This window comes from Cyanistes caeruleus, chromosome 10, assembly GCF_971803275.1.
Source record: "Cyanistes caeruleus chromosome 10, bCyaCae1.hap1.1, whole genome shotgun sequence".
NCBI lineage: Eukaryota > Metazoa > Chordata > Aves > Passeriformes > Paridae > Cyanistes > Cyanistes caeruleus.
In genome coordinates this window covers 7,423,713-7,443,592 of record NC_141710.1, presented here as the reverse complement: position 1 = coordinate 7,443,592, position 19,880 = coordinate 7,423,713, and the positions used below count along the sequence as shown (strand labels likewise).

The window sequence follows — 19,880 nt, the reverse complement described above, 5'->3', positions numbered from 1 at the left end:
ACCTTGTGTTACCCTTCAGCAGCAGTTAATCATTAGAGCAGGATCATTAGAGCAGGATCACTGCTCTGTGTGAGCAGAAAAGAGGCATTGTTCCTGATTGCAGCTCTAATGACTCCAAGGGTGCAATCTCATAATTAGGTATGTCTTTAAATGTTGTTTACTTTACTTGACTTCGTGTCACAGAATTCAAGGAAGTGCAGTCACCGTGGGTAAGTTTTTGCATGTGCTGATGGCATGCCTTAAAATTCTACTCAACCTGTCCCCATCTCATGTCCTTGTGACTTGAGCATAATTAAACTTTGGAAAAATTTGGATTCCCTTCTGAACCGACATCTGATGGTTATCACCCAGGCATAACCTTCATTTTCTGCAAGTGACCTGGGCTGAACAAACACTGAGCGCTTACATATTTTACAAACCCACAGTTTATACAGAGATTATTTTATGTTTAGATATCACTCTCGAGCAACTGGGACAAAGCCAGCTGCAGATCTGTATAAACAACAGATTTTGCACATTAGATAGTTCTAAAGGATCTGTTGTGTTATGAAGTAAAGTGAAAATCTAGCAGTGGAAATCTAGCTCCACCCAACAGAATTTTAATTTTTTTTTTGCCAAGAAAAGCAATAAGGTGGAATTTAGACCAAGAAAATACTGAAAGTAAATCAGATATGTGTAGTGTTCCGAATGAGGGGTTGCCTGTGCTTTAAATGACTGCCAGATGTCAAATAACAAAAAAGCCCCTCCTTCCACAAAAGAATAGTTGACTAAGAATTCACTTTAGAAGACAGAGAGACCAGATCTCTGTCAGAGAGGTATTTGAGCCGTAACATTTGATATGGGATAGGGGAGAAGATGCAAATATGGATGTAATAGAATTTACCCTATAATCAAAGGAGGAAGAAGAAAAACCTTTGCATTTTTGGATACTGGACCTCCATAAAAAAAAGAATGAAGACCAAATGCCAAGAACAACTTTCCTTTCTTCTACCAAAGAAGAAGCAGTAACTTATGACATTGGTTAAAGATTGATGGTCAGTCTGAGCATACACTTCCCTGTAATAAATTCTCATATTGCAGGAGGAACCATGGCTGATTGAAATGTGATACACTTCTACATACACATGCAGAAACCTACATCCCTATGAGTGACAGTAAGTGGAAATTCCATGTGTTTAGGAGGTTTTAATTTCTATATTTTAATGAGCTCTTTAGTATACAGAAATTAAACCCAGTTTAGTGCATGTCTCCTATGTAATCAAAACCTACCGTGTCTATAAATTGAGATTTTTCAAAATCATGTCCTTGAACTTGCTGTATTCCCACAGGTTCAGCTGCAGAACGTGGTGCTGCACTGTTTGTTAGTGTAGGTGGAAGGAATCCATGCAGCAGTGGAAAGGAAGGCATTCTGACTCCATAACTTGTTTACATTTCAAAAGGCTTTTGAGAGGTATAATCACAAGAGACTGGAGAAAAAGAGAAGTGAGGAAGTTAAAGTACAGTAATTCATCAAAAGACTATGTGAGTCAAAAAACATGAGTAGTAAGGATAAAAGGTGAACTTTTATAATGGAAATCACAAAGTTTTGTGCTAGGACTAGAGCTGATCTGGAAAAAGAAGATAGGCAGAAAAATCCATTCCTTTTGTGAAAGACAAGGAGAAAGTTTTGGAGAGAGTTGGAGAAAGCTGGTGTTATAATAATGACAAATCCCACTTTTTGTTCTGCTGGAATGAGTTTACATGCAAAAGAAGTAAATGTGTTAAATCCACTGACTTGTTCTACAGTAAGTTTAGTAATTTTTGCTATTAAGCCATGGAAAGAGTAAGAGGTTTTAATAAATGTCTTAAGACTGCTTATGAAATTAAGGACCATTATCAGCCTGCCTTAGGCTTTGATCAAGGTTTGCTGCATGCATTCTTTAACATAGTGTGCTTGTATTAGAAATTCTAGTTAACTGTGAAAATGCATAGGACATATAAGGATAGGTTATATGTGTTAATTGACAAGTATATATATGTATCTTATGCCTGCTTTTGAACAAGAGAGAAGATTGAGATTTATTTATTTTCAATGATGGGTACCACTTTTCTCAACCCTGATGGTTTAATTATTCCCTGAGCTTGAAGAGAAAAACAGTTTTGTTTCTTTTCTTGCTGACTGTAAGGCCTTGGTGGCCCATCAGCCACTTCTGCAGAATTATGTCCTGCAATGATTTATGGATGCTACTTCTGGACTCCTCAGAAAAATATCTAGCTTTGTGATGAGTTCTCCCTAAATTCCCCAAAATCTTTTCATAAACAAATCTTTCAGTTAAGCACCAAAAGCAGGGGATAACATTAAACCCATCCCCACTGAAAATCCCTCCTTTTTGTAGGACAGGAGGCTTTGCTGAGGAACTTAAAAATAATAAGCTGAAGAATACTTAAAAATAAATGCTAAAATATTTCCCAGCACACAGGCTTTAAGATGTTACTCAGTTAATTTACTGTTAGAGCACGATGCTTTATGCTCTGTACAAGCACCAATTTGTGGGCAACTTACAGAACTGTGATTCTTGTGTGAGAAAGTGGGAGTAAAGAGGAGTTCAAACCCCTTCAGCCCTGCATAAAAGGCTGGGGAAAATATGGCTCTTCAAGATTACATTGTTTGTACACTCTGAGATAGACAAACATGTGCTGCACACACTAAAAACCTGCTGGTTTGTAGCGCTATTCTGTTCCAAAGAGTCTGCAAATTAAACTGAACATAAAATAACTGGGAATGGTGGTGAGGCATGCAGGAGGGGTGGATCCCTGTTGGGGTATGCTGTGAGAGAGGTTATTTTGGCTGAAAAGAACTACAACCTGGAGGAATGAGATACGTGTAAAAGCAAGATTACTGTGATTTTTGTAGGTGACAATCGTATTACACTGACCTGGTGAGGCAAGTGAGGCTGGAGACTGTGGAGGACAACTGTATGGTGCCACAAATTATACTCCTACCAGTATATCCTTTTTTCAGCATCTGGTTTCCATTCCTCCTTCAGTCCTGCACTTCTATTGTATAGTTTTGGGGACCTTTTCCATGCTCTCAGCACAGTACTCAGAAGGCACAGTAATGCACTGTACTAGCACAGTAATTAAACCAAAAAAAAAAAAAAAAATTTGATTACTCCCAGATTTTTAATGCTTCCTGTAAGTTCTTCTTTGCATTTCATGCTAATAAAATTTTGTTCTGGAGTCCATAGAGGGGAGTTCAAGGTGTATAGAGCCAAAGGCAGGAGAAGCCTGAGCAGCAAGCTGGCTGATCTGTCAGGAGGAAGCTGGACAGGGGCTTTGCTCAGATGTGGCTTGGCTCAAGCCCCTGTGTATGGAGCATGCATGGCTCACCAGTCATGGGGAGCTCATCTGCAGAAGTGGGATTTGTTTTGGGTTTTGTGTGTCTGTATGTGACAAAGAGGGGGAAGTAGCTGATTCCATTTACTTCCTATTTTAGTGCAACTCACTGCTGTTTTTAGTGCTGCTTTTTGCTTGGGCTAATCTGTAAGGTGTCCATAAGACATGACTCAGTTTGGAACAGCATTTCAGCAATGTGGGTCAAATGTAACAGACCCAAAGATTAGCCAGGAAATGTTTTAGCAGCTGCATTTAATTTGCAGTGTTAATCACAACAGTGTCTATTCGTGTTTTAGCCCATGGTGTGGTAGAACTGACAGTTGTGGGGTACTCCTACCTTCCAGAATCCTTCTCTTTTATTTTTATTTGCTTTTCTTCAGATTCAAATCTCTTTTGAGTTGCTAAGAGGCAGTCTTATTTCCTGTGGTACACAGTCTTCAAGCAAGTTATTTTTTTTCATTTATCCAGATTCTATTTTGTTCTCTTTCTCATAGAAAACCATTCAACAACAGCATGTCAGCACTGAGTTACCTTCAGGAAGGTCAGTGGGAAAAAAAATAAATAAACCATGTGATTTGAAAAGATGTCTCTGAAATACACTTGCACACTCTTTTTGTTGGCATAGTCACCCCTCCCTGAAGAGTTTTGCTATGCCCAGGAGTTCAGAAGGCAAATATGCAAAATAAACTCCATTATTGTATCAGCAGCTCTTCATGTTAATTCACAACATCATTTCCTACTAAACCTTTCATATTTTACAGACATTTTTGGCCATGTGGTTAGAGCACAAGACTGCATTTTAAGAGCTCTGGTTTGATTCTTATTTCTGTCAGAAGCTTCTTATGGTGTGGTGGGGAAAATCTTTTACTCCCCCAGTGCCTCAGATCATAAAGTGTTCATAACAAGGCTTTCTTTTTTCCCATTCCTTGTCTTTATTGTCTATTTATACTGTAAGGTCTTACTGGAAGACACCATTTTTACAACTGGGTATTGGTATTTTTCCAGTCTCAAAGAGGGGTGTCAATAAAAATACATCTATGTAGAGATTTATATATTATAGTGTGTATTTATTCATGATAATAGAATAGAAACACTGTTGTTTCTATATTCTACATGACAGGTAAATAAAAATCCATGGAGCTTCTTGTGTGATGCTTACTTTTGCAAAAACTAATATGAATAATTCCAAATTTTCAAGTAGCACAACTTTGATTGCATCTTTGCATTATTAAAATACTGATAGTAAGATGTTTTTACACATATACCAGTAAAAGCAAGATATAATGTGCAGAGGGACATTTAAATTCACATAAATCAATTTATGATTATGGTTCCATGTCTCTAGTACTTTTAAATTAACTTCTTAATGTATTTTTGCCTCCTGTCAGTATATGGATTCAACTGGAAAGCTATTTTTAATAATGACAGTTCATTTCCCAGGAATCAGATGTTAGTGTATTTGAAAGATCATTCCTGACTGGTTTTCAGCTGCCTTGAGAGTCTCAGTTATTACAAATTAATTGAAGCAGAAAAGTTGAGGATAAAAGTTGGCTTATCAGATTGAATTCTGTTAGAGTGAGTGATTGTTGTATAAGGAAAGGCAACAACAGGTGGGACTGTACTATCATCACCTGCTTATTTTTAAGGGCTGGATCAAAGAGGCAAAGAGGATGTTTGGTTCCTCATGGATGCCTCAAGTCAAAGCCTGGATCTGCAGGCTTTTGGTAGCTAATTGCACGTGGGATTTGCTACCCAGGCAGAGCAGGGACAGCCCCAGGCTGACCCACGTTGTAAATGGTAACAGAGAAGCTCTATGCATTTTCCCATTAAAAAAACCCTTGGTGGGACTATTTTTTGTATTTGTCCTGGGTTAAGCAGGTGGGACTCATGAGAGTTTCCTCTGCCTTAGTGTTCAGTGCTGCTTCATGAGGCCAGAAGTTTTGTGAGATAGGTTCAGAATCAGCCAGCAAAGCACCTTTCTAACCTGCCACTAAGAAAGTCTCCCTTCCTTTTCCCATTTAAATGAGACAAAAGGAAAAATCAAAATACTTGTTCAATTTCAAAATTATTTTTGTTACGTTTCTTTGCCATTTTCTTTTTATTAGCAGGATAGAAATAGGAGGGCAGATGCAAAATCTTGAAGAGTTATTTGGTAAATGGGGAATATATTTATCTTTTTGAAAAAATCTTTGAATGAAGAGTGTTTCTCTCAAAAAACTTCTATTAAATACATATTTCTATGTGAGAATTTTCATTTTAAGGTAGTGAAGGCAACAACTGCTTTCCAATATTAAAATTATGTTGACACTATTTTTTTGCTCGACTGAATTTTAAGGCTGATGTGATCATCCATGCTGCCCAGGGGATTTGGCTACTCAGATCCCATTAAAAAAACCTCAATCTTCATCCCAGTATTGACTGGAGAAACCATTATATTAAATTCTATTATAGGTTGTTATCTAACATGCTCAGTGTTGAGTGACAAGAAGAAAAAGATAATGTGCTCACCTAGGGACTGTAAGACAAATGTTTCATGTGTTCTGTGGACTTCTGTTAGATAACATTATGGTCATGTTGTACTGAATAGGCACATCCTGCTTTTTGTACTGGAAAATGAATCTGAGCTATTGGCACAGGCAGATTCTTAAATGCCAGATCGTGGTTTTTCAGCTTGATTTTTGAGATGAGTGCATTTTCTTGACACATTTCTGGAATTGCAATATTTCACAGAGCTCACATTTAACATTCTATCTAATAAATATTCTCTGTGTGAGTTACAAAATGGAAATAACAAATGCCATTTTATGTTATGCAAATTTTAAAAAGGCCTATCCCTATTTTTCAAAAGGCACCCTGTTCTTCACATGACACCATGAACTTGTTTGAAAGCTACAGAAAAGCGATTTCAAAAGAAATCTGTCCCTTTAGTACAGAGGTTTCTAAATATATTCTTTACTTGGCACAGCAAGTGCTCCATTTAAACCTTTAAATTCAGCCCTGGTGGTGCTTGGCCAGGGGAGGACAGGGGCTGTCACCTATAGTCTGTCCCATGGCTATAGGTGTTCCAGGATCTGTCTGGCCATGAGCACAGCCCTCTGTGCTGGCCTGGGTGCTCTTAGCTTGGGGCAGCAGCTTTGCTCTGCCGAGGGAACTGCTTAACATTCCCTACCTCCAACATCGGGGCAGGATGGAAATGCAGTTTGTTTTCTTGTTTTCACAGCTGACCTTTTCTGGGTATCTTTATTAACAGCATGTTTTCTATAATTCCTTTGGGTGTGACATATTATTGCTTGCTTATCTCAAAGAGGTTCAGGAGGTTTCTTCTGAGACTGAGAGCAAAGTCATAGCAGAGCTAGTAACAGGAAAACTGATTGCTCTGAAAAAGAATTGAGATGAGAACATATCAAGGCAATCAGTAAGATCTCAAACTATGAAAAATAAGGCAATATTCTACTAAAACCTGCGAATCTGTGCAGACTTGGAATGATTTGTCTCTTTTTCCATTTGTCTTGGATGCTAAAAGAGAATAGAAATGTATTACGAAAAGCTTCACAAGTGATCAAGCCTTCGGAACTGTCATATTTCTACAATAAAATGCAACTCAAGATGAAGTTTTTCAGTACAACTGTGATTTTCAAATATCATTGCATTCTCTGTGATTATGTTCCACAGACCTGTATTTCATCTCTTATAAATACAGATCCTTCCCCTTAACTAACAAAGGTGACTCCAGTGAAAATATTTTAAGTGTGCTTCCACCTCCTCCCCTTAATTATATGATTCAAACTGAAAATAAAGAGGGCTTTCAAAGGCTTATTTTTTAATAAATAGTCTCAAAGGAACAAAGAACCACGAACTTACTCATAAGGTACAGTAGCTTCATGGCTGAGAGCAGAAGAGCACAAAGATTCACATTCCCTTGCTGCTTCAGTAGCTCTTTTCAAGATGTTTCCCATTTGACCTTTGCCACATAGATGAGGGCTGTCCAGAATCTTTGAAAGAAATAAAGGAAAGTCATGCAGAGATGTCTTAATATGAGCTTTGCACAAAGCTCTTTTCATATGTACCTAAAAGCAGTGGACTATAGCAAATAAGTTGTGGACAGGACCACTCAAGCCCACATGGCCTGAAGGGACACCTTTTAGAATGACCCTTTAGCATCCTTTGTCAGTAATCTGCATAGATGAGTCAATTGTCTGAAAGCTCTGTCCCTTGTCTGGCAAACAAAGAATAGTGAATGTCTCTGTCCCTAACCCATTCCTCCACAGAAATGAGGCAAATCAACTGCTCTAAAGTTTTATCTCAGATTTTCTGAGATTCTAGAGGCTATTTTAGGGAAGCTGGGGAGTGGCTAATCTTTAACAGTTCCAAAAAATCCAATCAAAATTATTTCATCCTGACAATCAATAAGAAAAACTAAACCTGGCTACTAAATTGGGCTGATCTCTTTAGTAGATTTTCCTCTGATATGTGATTCTGACTTTCTCTGAAAGGAAGTATATGGAAATAAGAAGTCTCACAGACAAATTTTAGAGCTGTATTCCTCTTTGATGAAAGTGTAAGATTAATAAATTGAAATGGGTATCTGAACAGAAAATGGGTTCAGAACAAGAATTTTCTTGTTTGTTTCTTAAATATTTTCTTGCTTTTCACTTTTAAATTATATGAAAATCTCACCCATTCTAAAAACTTTTTCAAGTACTGGTAATTTTTGGACAAAGTAAAGTGTGGAAAGCTTTCAGTTCCTGCCTGCAGAGTAATTGTATCTTGACTATGTGATCAAATTATCAAGTTTAACTGAAAGGAAGGTAAGAAGCTGCTCAGCCTGACAAAATGTCAGTTAGTTAGAATGAAGGATGTGGGGAAGCATTCAAATGGGCAAAGCTGATTAGGGTTAGCAAACTACAGGCTAGAGGAGACTATAGAAGGTAAGTTCTCTAATTAGCTGTTTGAGCCAGAGCTTCAAACTTTGGAGGTGGACTTGTGAACTGCATTAGAAAGGTTCTCAATAGGGGTTTTATTGTGGATTACAACACTGGTGAGGAAACAAAGGAGGGAGAACAAAGAAGAATGACAATTTGGGGTACCTCCATCCTTCTCCTGTCATGTGTCATGCAGTCAGGTAAGAGAAAATTTTGGACTAGAGTAGCTACTGTACTTTGGACTTTAAAGTCTGTCCAAGAAAAAATCCAGTCTGCAAAGGATCAGAATAGCAATAGGAAAGTTCTAGTTATTACCAGATTCAGAGAAAAAGGGCATTAAACCCAGCAACAAGCACTGGTGAAGCTGCACCTTGAATACTTGGTTCAGATTTTGGCATTTCAGAGCAAGAAAAACGTTGAGGGGTTGGAGTAAGTCCAGAGAAGGGAAGGGAGCTGGGGAAGGCTCTGGAGAAGGGTGGCTGAGGGAGCTGGGGTTTTAGCCTGGAGAAAAGGCAACTCAGGGGAGAACTAATTATTCTCTTAGCTAATCATTAACAGTAATAGCTGAAGGAAGGGTGCAGCCAGGTGGGGGCTGGTCTCTTCTCCCAGGTGACAAGACAGGACGAGAGGAAACAGCCTCAGGTTGCACCAGAGGAAGTTTAGTTTGGATATTTGGAAACATTTCTTCACAGGAAGGGTTATCAAACATTGGAACAGGTTGTACAGGGAAATGATGAACTCACAACCTCTGGAAGTGTTTAAAACACCTGTAAATATGGTGCTTAGGGTTATGATTTAGTGGTGGACTTGGCAGTGTTGGGACAATGGTTGAACTTGATGAGCTTAAAAGTTTCTTCCATCCTAAATGATTCTGTGATTCTACCAGTCCATGATTATGTTTGCCTGTGGAAGATTTACAGGAAAAGCTTTAGCATGCTCGTTCCATAGGGAACCATGTGATTGATTTGGCCTAAACAAAAGACAGCCTGAATTCTGAGTATTTGAACAATGTTACAAACACATTGTTTTCCATGTACCAGTGAGTGTTTGAATTATTCACAGCCACCTTGTGAAAATTCCATAGTGAGTACCTCCTGAATTAAGTTCTATGTTAATAATTCATTCATCACCATTACTATTATGGCTTTGAAATGACAATATTTAGGCTCATGTCTACTACTGCTAAGAAATTAATACAATACATTATACAAATGTATGTGTACAAAGCTCCTAATGATTCTAAAGGCATCTGCTATAAGCAGATTACATTCCTTGGTAACCAGCAGTGTCCATCATTGAGAGTTGTACCATGAATTTTGGTGGCAGCACAGCTGGGTCCTCCTTTTAAAATCTAAGGTAGATTGATGAATGAATTCAGTGGTAGACCAGCTATTCAACATCACAGAATAATGAGCAATATAATTTTTCTGGGAGTAGCAGAAAGTTTAAACACTGGGAAGTAGCTGCTTTTATATATGTTGCATGAAATCTAGGCTTCATAAGAAAAGAAGAAACTGTGCCTGGACAAGCCAACCTTTTCCCAGTCAGTGGTTTTGAAACAGGAAAATTCGACATTGTCTAGGAAAACAGTGCAGATGAAACCAACACCTGCATTCCCTGGCTATATTCATGTTAAACTTATACATGTGCTTTCTGTTTCCACAGTTAACTGGATCTGCCTGGGATAGCAGCATCCTTGTGTTCTGAGGAAGGCACATCCCATTCTGTTGTGTGCCTCTTGGACATCTCCCTAATTTGAAACAGAAACATCACCACCCCATGAAGCTTTTGAAAATAATTGAGGTCTGACCAAAAATGTTCAGTGGTTTTATATGAGATCCAGTTATTTCCTCTTCCTTTTTCTATGGAAAAGTTCTGGCTCCTTGGTTTATGGAAAGGAAAATATGTTGAGAACAAGCGGTTTTCTTGGTGCTGCCCAATGATAACTGTTTAATATCAAACTTTCCATTGACACATAGCAAATTCCCAACTCTTAATGCTTGTCACCAGAAAAGTGGAATATCCCAGAATTAACAGTAATGTTTACAGACTTTCAAGTCCACTCTGTATGATTCATTTTTATTTTTGCAATATTGAACAGAATACTACTGAAAAGAAACCCTAATTGTATGTTTTTAAAGATGCTAACTGAATACATTATTACTGGGTTTGCAAAGAACAAAAAAAGTGTACACTTGCGACATACTGCTGCTTTATTTTGGATATTTTTTTATGAAACATTTGGAAAGCTTTGCTTGTTTTGTAAGACATCCATGAGGCAGAACTCTAAACCTTGGTTGTGGTTGTAATCAATGCCAACTGAATCCCCCATTAACATCAGTGTTTTTGTTTTTCTGTCCTTTATGTACATAAAAATACGCCAGCAGCCACTTACGAAGCTCAAATTTTTGGTAACCAACTCATTTAAAATCTGGAGAGAATTAAAAAAAATTGCTACATGAAAAAAATCCCTCACGAAAACCTCGTATATTAGTTTTTAGAGATCAGAGGTCCTGTCAGTAATATCAATTAACTGATCTGGTATTTTACTTTGTCTGTCATTGCTTTAGGCAAAGAAGCTACTACTAAGAGGACACCATGCTTTAATGATTCTAACTGAAGGAAAAGGTGTAAGAATTGTGGAATTGGTGATAGAAACTGTGTCAGAGAAGGATGAAGAGTAAACCAGAACTGCTGGTGTTGAAAATGCCTTGCAATTTAAGTAAGAAGAAATATCAAATATCTCCCTGAAGCTGAAGAATTTGAGAAAATTACATGTGAGGAGTTAAAAAACTTGGAAATTACTTAAAAGATTCATGAAACACTTGAAAGCAACAAGCCAGCATCCAAACAAAAGAGGATTGTCATCTGGCACTGCTGCTGCCCACTCTTCAAAACAGAAAGCATTCCTGAATTCAGTGGGTCTGTTTTCCTAGCAGACAAAACAATTTGTTTGATGCTAGGTTGTTAACCCAAGTCAGCTTTGGCTGACCTACAGCTAATCTTTTCAGTCAGGAGACTGAACATCCCAAACTTAGCTCCTTCTGGCTAATCCAGGTGAATTTAGCACAAAGAAGATTCCTCTGCCACCTCATACACGTGAATTTGTTTCTGTGCAAATGTTATGTTGGGTATTATGAGCAGAAAGTGACACACGTGTTTGTGCCTTCTAAATAAAAGCCTTTTGTGGGTGGTTCATTACATTAATGATCTTTCCATTTGATATGGGGCTGGCAGAGCAGAGCTCATGTGTGGAAGATCAGGAACAGTTTTGCAGGTCACTGAGTCTGTGTGTCTGCAAGCGAGCAAGTCTGGTGCAGTGTGTGTGCCAGAGAGAGAGGGCACACAGCGACAAAGGCAACCCTGCTGGAGTTTTTTCATGGTGTTTGGATGTGAACTTGGCTTTATGCAGACATTTTTAGTTGTGTTATGTGTGCAGCTGTAAGAAATAATGGCATGTGCAGCCTTCCCTTGACTGCTCCAGGCGAGCTGCGAGCGTGGTTCAGCCCTTCCTCTGAAAAAGGATCTGGCCCAATATGAACCCTGAATATTGCAACAAAACACCCACTGAAAGAAGAGAGAGAAGAGAGAATCTGTGCCAAGTAGGTATTTCCAAGTGCAGGAGGCTCATTTTGCAGAGCCTAATGAGGGCTGAGAAACCATGCTTCTGGGATGTGTCCAGATTTCATGAATAAGCCACGGAGAGACTGATGAAAGCTAATAATAGTCTCAAATTCCACACTTAAATTTGTGTTCATCATAGAGTTGTTAGGAGAGCAGCAGCCTCTGCTCTGCAGCAGTGTCCCAGCCTCAGCCATTGTTGCTGTTGGCCACCATGTGCCATTAAAAATGTTTGGGTTTTTTTTTCCCTCAAACTTTAAATACTTTTTCTCTGACCCTTTTTTACTAAGGCATGTTTGAAAAATGGCTTTATGTAAAATTTTTCCTTGCTCTGGAAAGCTTTTCTGATGGACAGTTTGCTAAAATAGCCCAACCTTAATTTATGAAAAGCAATTTGGAAAGGACGGGATATTGGCATTGCATGGAATAGCTGAGGGAAGGTGTAAGTGTGCCTGGGAGTCTGTTGCTTAGAACTGAAAGTCACAGTGACTGTAGTTGATAGAGATCAGAGGTTTTATCAGAAAAGCCCTCTCTGAAGTCATAATTCTTATTCATGCCAGGTGAACCCCCATTTCCATCCAGGGAATTAAGTGTTGCTGTCACATGTCCTGGCTATTAGCTTCTGACAGATTTTTGGCGTATGCTTTAGCCTCATGGGATTGATCCTGCACAGCTTCAATGAACGGGGACCTTGTGACTTGAAAGGGATGGAGGATCATTTCAAAGAGTCTGCAAGACAAACTCCAAGGGTGCTAAGTCCTTGTCAACCAGTTGTGGTTGCCTTAGATTTTTCAAAATTACTTGGATACCTTGAAGAGTCCTCAGTATCCCTGACCCTTAATATCCCTATCACTCATTTCCTCCCACCTGAACACAGGAATCAGTTCTAAAAGTGCAAATACACACAAGTTGCAACACTTAAAATTATTTTCCAAAAGACTTAGCTCCTGGAAGTAGATAGAGAGGCAGAAAGAAAATAGAAAGAAAAATAACTGGGATGAGAAATAGTAAATAAGTAAGGTGTTCTATCCTGTGTCTTTTAGGCATAAATACATTTATGAATTTGCCTCCAGAATAGCTCTGTGCTGACTTGGTAATGACTCCAGTTCAGGAAGAATCCATAAACAGTTCATGGCAAGTTAGTGCAAATTATTCTTTTTGACTGCAAATTGCTTCAGTTTGGTGTGTGGAAAATGAGACCAATGATGAGTGCAGTACATAATTTTTGTAAAAGGGTTTCAAATATCCCAACCAAGACATTCATTTAGAGGGAAATAACAGCAATATTTGAAAAAGTTTTGACACTAAGGGATCATCCATTCACCATGTTCAGCTCTCTTTTGTGATTACAGAGGATGATAGCTTTCTCACCATTACCAAAAAATATCAGGAATGAAACGTGTGAGTGCTATCAGAGAGATAACAGGACACCTCTTGCCCTAGGGTTTGTGGCAGTAATTCATACATATACCAGCACTGGCATGACATTAGGATGTTAATTAACACTGCCCTCTCAGATTTTCACTTCTCTATTAAAAAACTAATTCAAGATTTTAATAACGCTTTTGGACTCATAATTTGAAGTTTTGTATTCTTATTAGGATTTTTTTCCAAAATGAAGCTTCCCGAAGCTTTCCTTGACAGGCTGGGGGAGATTTTTTTGGGTTTTTTTCCCATTATCTATCTTTATTCTTAAATTCCAACATTCTTGCCCTTTATCCTTTTCCATCTTCATGCTTTTATTTCACTATCACCTTTTCATTCCTTGAACTCCTGTTCCCAGTGTGGCCAAGTATGGACATGGCCATTCCTTGCAGCTCAGCTGGCGTGCTCTGGGAGAGCTCAGGGTTTGGGTAAGAGGGACGCAGAGGGTTTGACTGGGATTTACTGAGCCTGTGCAGAAGCTGCAGCCATAGGTCACAGCTTTAGGGCAGGCAGGAAAACAGAAAGAACCTGGGAAGAGTTAATTCCTATTTCAGCCATATATATATATCAGAAAATTAATGTGGGTGGCCTGTGGTTTGGGTGGAGTTGAGGTCAGGTTTCCTCACCTTTCTTGCTACTCCTGTCTGTTCTGTGCTTCTTAAACCTGTCTGACAATCATCTTCCCCAGCTGTTTCCTCAAATTGGGAAACATTATTTGCCAGCAAACACCCTGCTGGTTTCCCCCTGCAGTACCCTTATCAGTGGGAGTGAGGATGCTGGTGGGATGGAGGGCCATCAGTCACGAAATCTGCTTTTACAAAAACAGGAGGCTGTGCCTGGTGTTGCGCAGCTGAGCTGGGAGCGTGCCACATCAGTGGCACAGCTCGATTTTCAGAGTGAGAACTTGGGCAACACTGAGTGAAGCAATGTTTAATCCACTGAAATTCTTGGGCCTATCTCTTTATAATGCACTTTAACTCACTGGAAGGAGGCTTTATCCATATAAACTGCCATTGGTTCTGCTGGACACAGGGGAAGCTTCTGGCACCTTCTCAGGGAAACCACTCTTGTAGCTCCCTCACTGCCAAAACCTTGCCATGCAACCCAATACACCATGGCATCTTAAACATGGGCCACCATCAACTCTCATCTTAAAACAACCTATTTCCCCTCATTTCAGTCCTGCAGACTAGATATTTGCTGAAGTTTAACCAGGTTTGATTTTAATTGAAAATCACTGGAATGGAGGAAGGGGAAATACCTTTTTTTTTTTTTTCCTCCACTTCAGTTAACATATAAGTGCTTGGAGAAGGAAAGAAACAGCACAAGAAATGTGTTTGTGGCTTTCTTACCCAAGCTATCCATAAGCTTCTGAGGGTCACAGTTGACTTGGAGTTACAGAAATGGCCATGGTTCAGTGCTGGTGCTGCCTTAGACCAAACCATGTGGCAGGGATTTAATTTCCTCTTGACCTGTGATGATCTCTATTTCCAACCAGCTGCTTGCTAGGGCTTCACATGCAGAACCACACTTGGTAGCAGAGTTACATAGATTTTCTCATAAAAAAAAAGGTGAAGGATGCATTTCAGACTAAATTTGACACAGAGTTCGACTTTCAAGTGGTGGGTAGTGAGTGAACATCTTGGGATGTACTTTTACATTCACTCTCCTCCTTGTGGAAGGAATATTCCTACAGAATCTGCAGTCTTCTGGGTTCAGGTAACCCTACAATTTAGACCATTATAATTAATGAGTTTGGTAACACCTCCAGGCTGCATAAAGAATTGATTCCTACCTGGGGGAAGGAAACTTTGATGGCTGTAGCTATTTTTTCACTGTTTCAATAGAAAACTTTGCTGTCTCTCATTTAATAGATTCACAATGAATTTACTTCCTGCCCTTAAATGATAGCCTACTCACTTCCCTGGACTTATTATTTCAGAAGCTTTCATTTAAGAAAGTTCTTCCTTTAAATTAATTAATCTGCAGTGCAGATTTATTCTTCAGCATGTCCACATTTGATATATACAGTATTTAAGTTTGCATTCACTTAGCAAAGCATTTACTCCATTATCATGTAATCATTTCCAGTCCAAATAGAGAATCTAAAGATTAATGTACAGTAAATTTCTCCTTGCAGAAGTTTTATTGCTATATTTGTTATTAAGTTATGTTTGCACTAATCTTCCAAAATAAGCAAGATAGATAAGAGATTTGTTTATGTTTTAAATTAAAATGAATTTACAGTCAGTTCAGACTGAAAAACTAAAGATTATGGCACACATGCTATCTTTACTGCTGGTCAAATGTTGCCAAAAAATTTGAAAAAATCAGGAAGAGATTTGACATGGTTTTATGAAGAGCCATCCTTTTCCTTTTTTTTTCATTTGCTGGGAAAGTGATAGTCATTGTTTTTTTAAAGGCCACTAAATGCATGGTTTGGAAAAAGTGGAAAGAATATCATATCTCTCTTCAACTTTTTTTACTTCCCCAGAAGAAAATGTTGTCTCACACTTCCAATTCTTTTTCTGTTCAAAGTGTCCTAAACTCCTTCATATCAAGGAGACTAAGGAAAAAATAAATAACTAAGGCAACCCTTAGCTCCTAGAGAACCTTGGCCACCTCCACGTGGAGCTGGTCAGTAGCTCAGAATGGAACATAAATACTTAACAGCAGCTTAAGACAGGGCACAAGGGTATTTTAGGATTCACTAAGTCATAACTTCATTGTAACTGAAAAATCCATAGGGTCACAGTTTCTCCTATGAAGCAGAATGTTCTTAACTGAGAGCCCCACTGGTATCTGTTCCATTTAAGGATTGTGATGTATTTGTTGTACTTTTGTGAGGAAAGATCCTGAATTCTCAGCCTGATCTGTATGGACGGCTCAGAGATTTTAGAGAAGAAAAGAAATTATTTTCTCTTGATATCCAAACTTTCTTTCCAGTTTCAGGAATATGACTTAGACTTCTTAGACTGTAAGAAGAAATGTGTCATATTTACAGACTGTAAGATTATATGATACACATTATATTATGTGATACCTAGGTATTTGCTGGACAAAACCCACCTTGCCTGTATCAGATTTAAGAACACAGCTGTAGCTCCAAAGGTTATGTTCTCACATCTCTTTACCTATACAGACACAGTATGGGTAACCCTGATAAGCATTTTGCTTGGTTGCACTTCTTTTTCCTTTCTCTGCATTCTCTAATCTTAGACAAGTTACTACTCTGTATCACTAATCCCCACTAAGAACAAGAGAAAACAACAGCAACAAGAAATCCCTAAGCAAACCTTTTGCAGCACATTGGTGTATTTTATATGGTGAAATGGGTATCATCTATATTAAGATATGTTATTCATGTTACTTTGAGTTGCAATATAAATATTTTATAAGAGATGCATGCAGTTTTCATTGTCCCAGCCAAATTTCTTGCCCTTTAAAATGCAACAAGCACAAGTATGTTGGGTTAGTTGAGAAGAGAAAATTTACATTCTCTGTTTCATTTCCTGAATGTCATTCCCATCTCTTTTTTTGTCAGTTATTAAAATGCACAAAGCCACTGCTGCCAGCCCACTTATCCCCTGCCACATTGAATCAGTGTCTCCACAAAGAGTGTTTCCTCTGCACTTGGAGCTGTCACAGATGGACTGGAAGAGCTCCTTTCTGGTGATTCAGTGCAGCAGGGGACACATGCTCCAATGACAGCAGTGCTGCACAATTAACATTGGCTAAAAGAGCACAAAGGAAATTGTAGAGAGTGAAAAGCTGCAGAACCCTGAGCTGTAACTCACTCAGGGCTTTCCAGCTCTCTTTGCAATATGGCAAAAAGGCAAGTTAATAAAGCACTGAATATTTTGGTAAAGCAAACTATCTGGCTATTTTTATATAGACTTTTGGAATATCAATGGACTAAGGCTGACTTCCATATGAAAAATGTTCTTACAGAGAATTTTTAGAACTCAAATGATGAATTGTCTTGGGTTTGCCATTCTTTAGTAAAGATTTACAAAACACAACCTCAGTTTTCTTAATCATTTTAATACCTTAAAAAAGAAAAATGTCCCCAAGGGATCTGTGCTGAGAAGGAGGTTTTTCAGTGAGTCCCTGTGTACTGCCATGCTGATCAATAGTTATGACTGATTGCTATAACTAATCCATAAGACACAGGACTGAAGCATGGAGAGCTTTTCAAAACTTTGCTCTGCATCTCCCAGGAGGGGAGCAGCTCTTCCACTTGGATATGATGGGCTTATTCCAACCTTTGCTCAGTACCCTGTCTCTGTAGTTCTGTCTGGGCAGGAAAACCACCCCGTTATCTGATGTGTGGCACTGCCTCTCCTGCTCAGCCCTGCAACATCACTTCAGCAGCCACGTGCTCACCTGCTAAAATAAATAGCTCTAATGATCTCCCCAGAAACCCCTGCAGACTCTGGAACTCTTCTCCATTTTCAAGGTCACAACTCTGCTTGAGGTTGATAAATTCATGAATTAATAATACTAAGCACTTTTCATCCAGGAGTGTCAAAGGTGAGAAACCATTGTTAGTCCCATTTTTATCAGGGAGGAAATTGAGCTGTAGAAGTGACATGTACAAAATGATTTTGGAAGCCAATGGTAGATCCAGGAAAAGAATGTAATTCTGTGCACTCAGCTTGCATTGTAGCCATTGCATCACTCTGCTTCGTGGTGCCTTTTGTGCAACAGCACAGTCTTATTAAAGTTGAGATTTAAGTTCCACAAGAGCCAGGAAATTAAACTCTGCCACACAGTGTGTTCACTGTACATTTTTATTGGACATGACCTATGCATTACCTAGTGATCATCCTTCTCACAAAGGACAGTTTTCAGAGAACCTTATACTAGTAAGGGATGCAAATTTCTTTGCTCTGTCTTATTTGTGTAATGCCATAACTGCATGCAAAACAGCATACACCTTATTATTCTAATTTTCAGGACTGTACTAATCAGGGCCACTCTATTACTTTGCCTTTTTTTTTTTTTTAATTACTTTTTCAAATTCTTAAAATACAAATAAATGTCTTAAATACTTTTCTGGGACAATCCAAAATTATTCAGACACTTTGGAGCTCTCATGGAACATGAGAAAAGTAATGGGAAAGTGTCCAGGGTGAAGACCATCCCCTTCTGGAAGAGATCTCTTGTTATGCTTAGTTTTGACATTCCTTTAAAAAATGTTTTATTCAGCAAAGATGTTCTGTCTGTTCCCACCAGCCCCATTTCCCCAAAGGATCTCTTGACTGTCTATTATAATTCTTGTTCCACTCACAAAACACTTCCTCGAAATGAGTACTTCTAACAAGCACCTCTATTCATGTAAGCACTCCAGAAAATCCTCTAGATGGTTATGAGGAGATGCAGAAGAAACACTCAGAACCATCAGAGTAAAGCTTTATCTGCCAGAAAATTCTGGGAGAGTTATTCTTGGGAAACACTGAATGCTCTGCCATGCACATCAGTTACCATTTAGCCATTGAAAAAGTGAAATAGCTTCAGGTCCTGTGCTGAATGTACAGATAGTCCATTAACCTGGGGGCAGAGACAGGCAGGCTGGTTATTTGACAGGCTCTGGACAGGACAGTTTTATTGTTAAAATCCTGAAATTGCTTCTAGAAACAAGCTGTAATGCTGTCTTGCATTTATAAAAACCAGTTTAGGCTTAAATTTAGCATTAGTTTTTCAAATAGTTTCTTCCTGCAAAAGGCAGCCATCACATAGTACACATTACACTTGGAGTGGTCCTGCCTATACTGATTTTATTGACATGATTTTTTTTTCCCTAATCTTGAGCCTTTTTTTTTTTTTCCTAATTTCAGCAATATTTTCACTGAAATGCTTCTATGTTGTATCTGCTGCCTTGGACTGTGCCATTAGTAAATTTGTCTTGAAAGGGAACTTAACAGAGGAAGGGAAGTCTAAGAAGCACTGAAATGGCAATGCAGTGGCTGGAGAGCAGTGGCAGAAATGTGGCCTAGAGGAGTGAAAGGAGATATTTACCTGTGCATCCACTGGCTGCTCCTCCACAGTGCCAGAGGACTCAGATCCTGAGTTTCACACTCTGACTCTGTCTGGAGGAGAACTGGGTCAGCTTTGATTTTACAGAACCTGTCAGTCCCTGGAGGACAGGCCTTGTGATCTGCTTAGGGTGGCACTTTCTGCCTTTTCTGTTTGATTTGGCATTTAGAATTTCTACTACTCTGCACATTTAAATCACAATTATTTCTGCATAGAAATATTTACCTTTCTACTGACAATTTGTTTTTTTTCCTCTCCCTGTTTCTAAGGGAAGATGCTTTTAATTTCCTGTTAAAGATTCCAAATAATAAAGTTTAGTAATGTGGTAATTTCCCACATTAACAAACAGGACAACCACCACTAGAGGGCTTGAATAAGGACCCAAATCTCACCTCTGGTACACCATTTACAATCTGGAGTAATCTAATGGAAATTGTAGTTTCCCATTTTCCTTTAAATTTGAAAGGCAGGATGACGGCTTTATTCCTATTTTTTTAT

General features: G+C 38.7%; 1 long non-coding RNA gene across 1 annotated transcript; it reads left to right on the top strand.

The window, feature by feature from the left end:
• The first annotated feature begins 24 nt into the window (after positions 1–24).
• On the top strand, positions 25–11,500 carry LOC111933567 (uncharacterized). The gene is made up of 4 exons (XR_002866795.2): positions 25–209; positions 1,081–1,154; positions 9,963–10,100; positions 10,868–11,500. It is a non-coding gene; the product is annotated as an uncharacterized LOC111933567 (long non-coding RNA).
• The last annotated feature ends 8,380 nt before the right edge of the window (positions 11,501–19,880 follow it).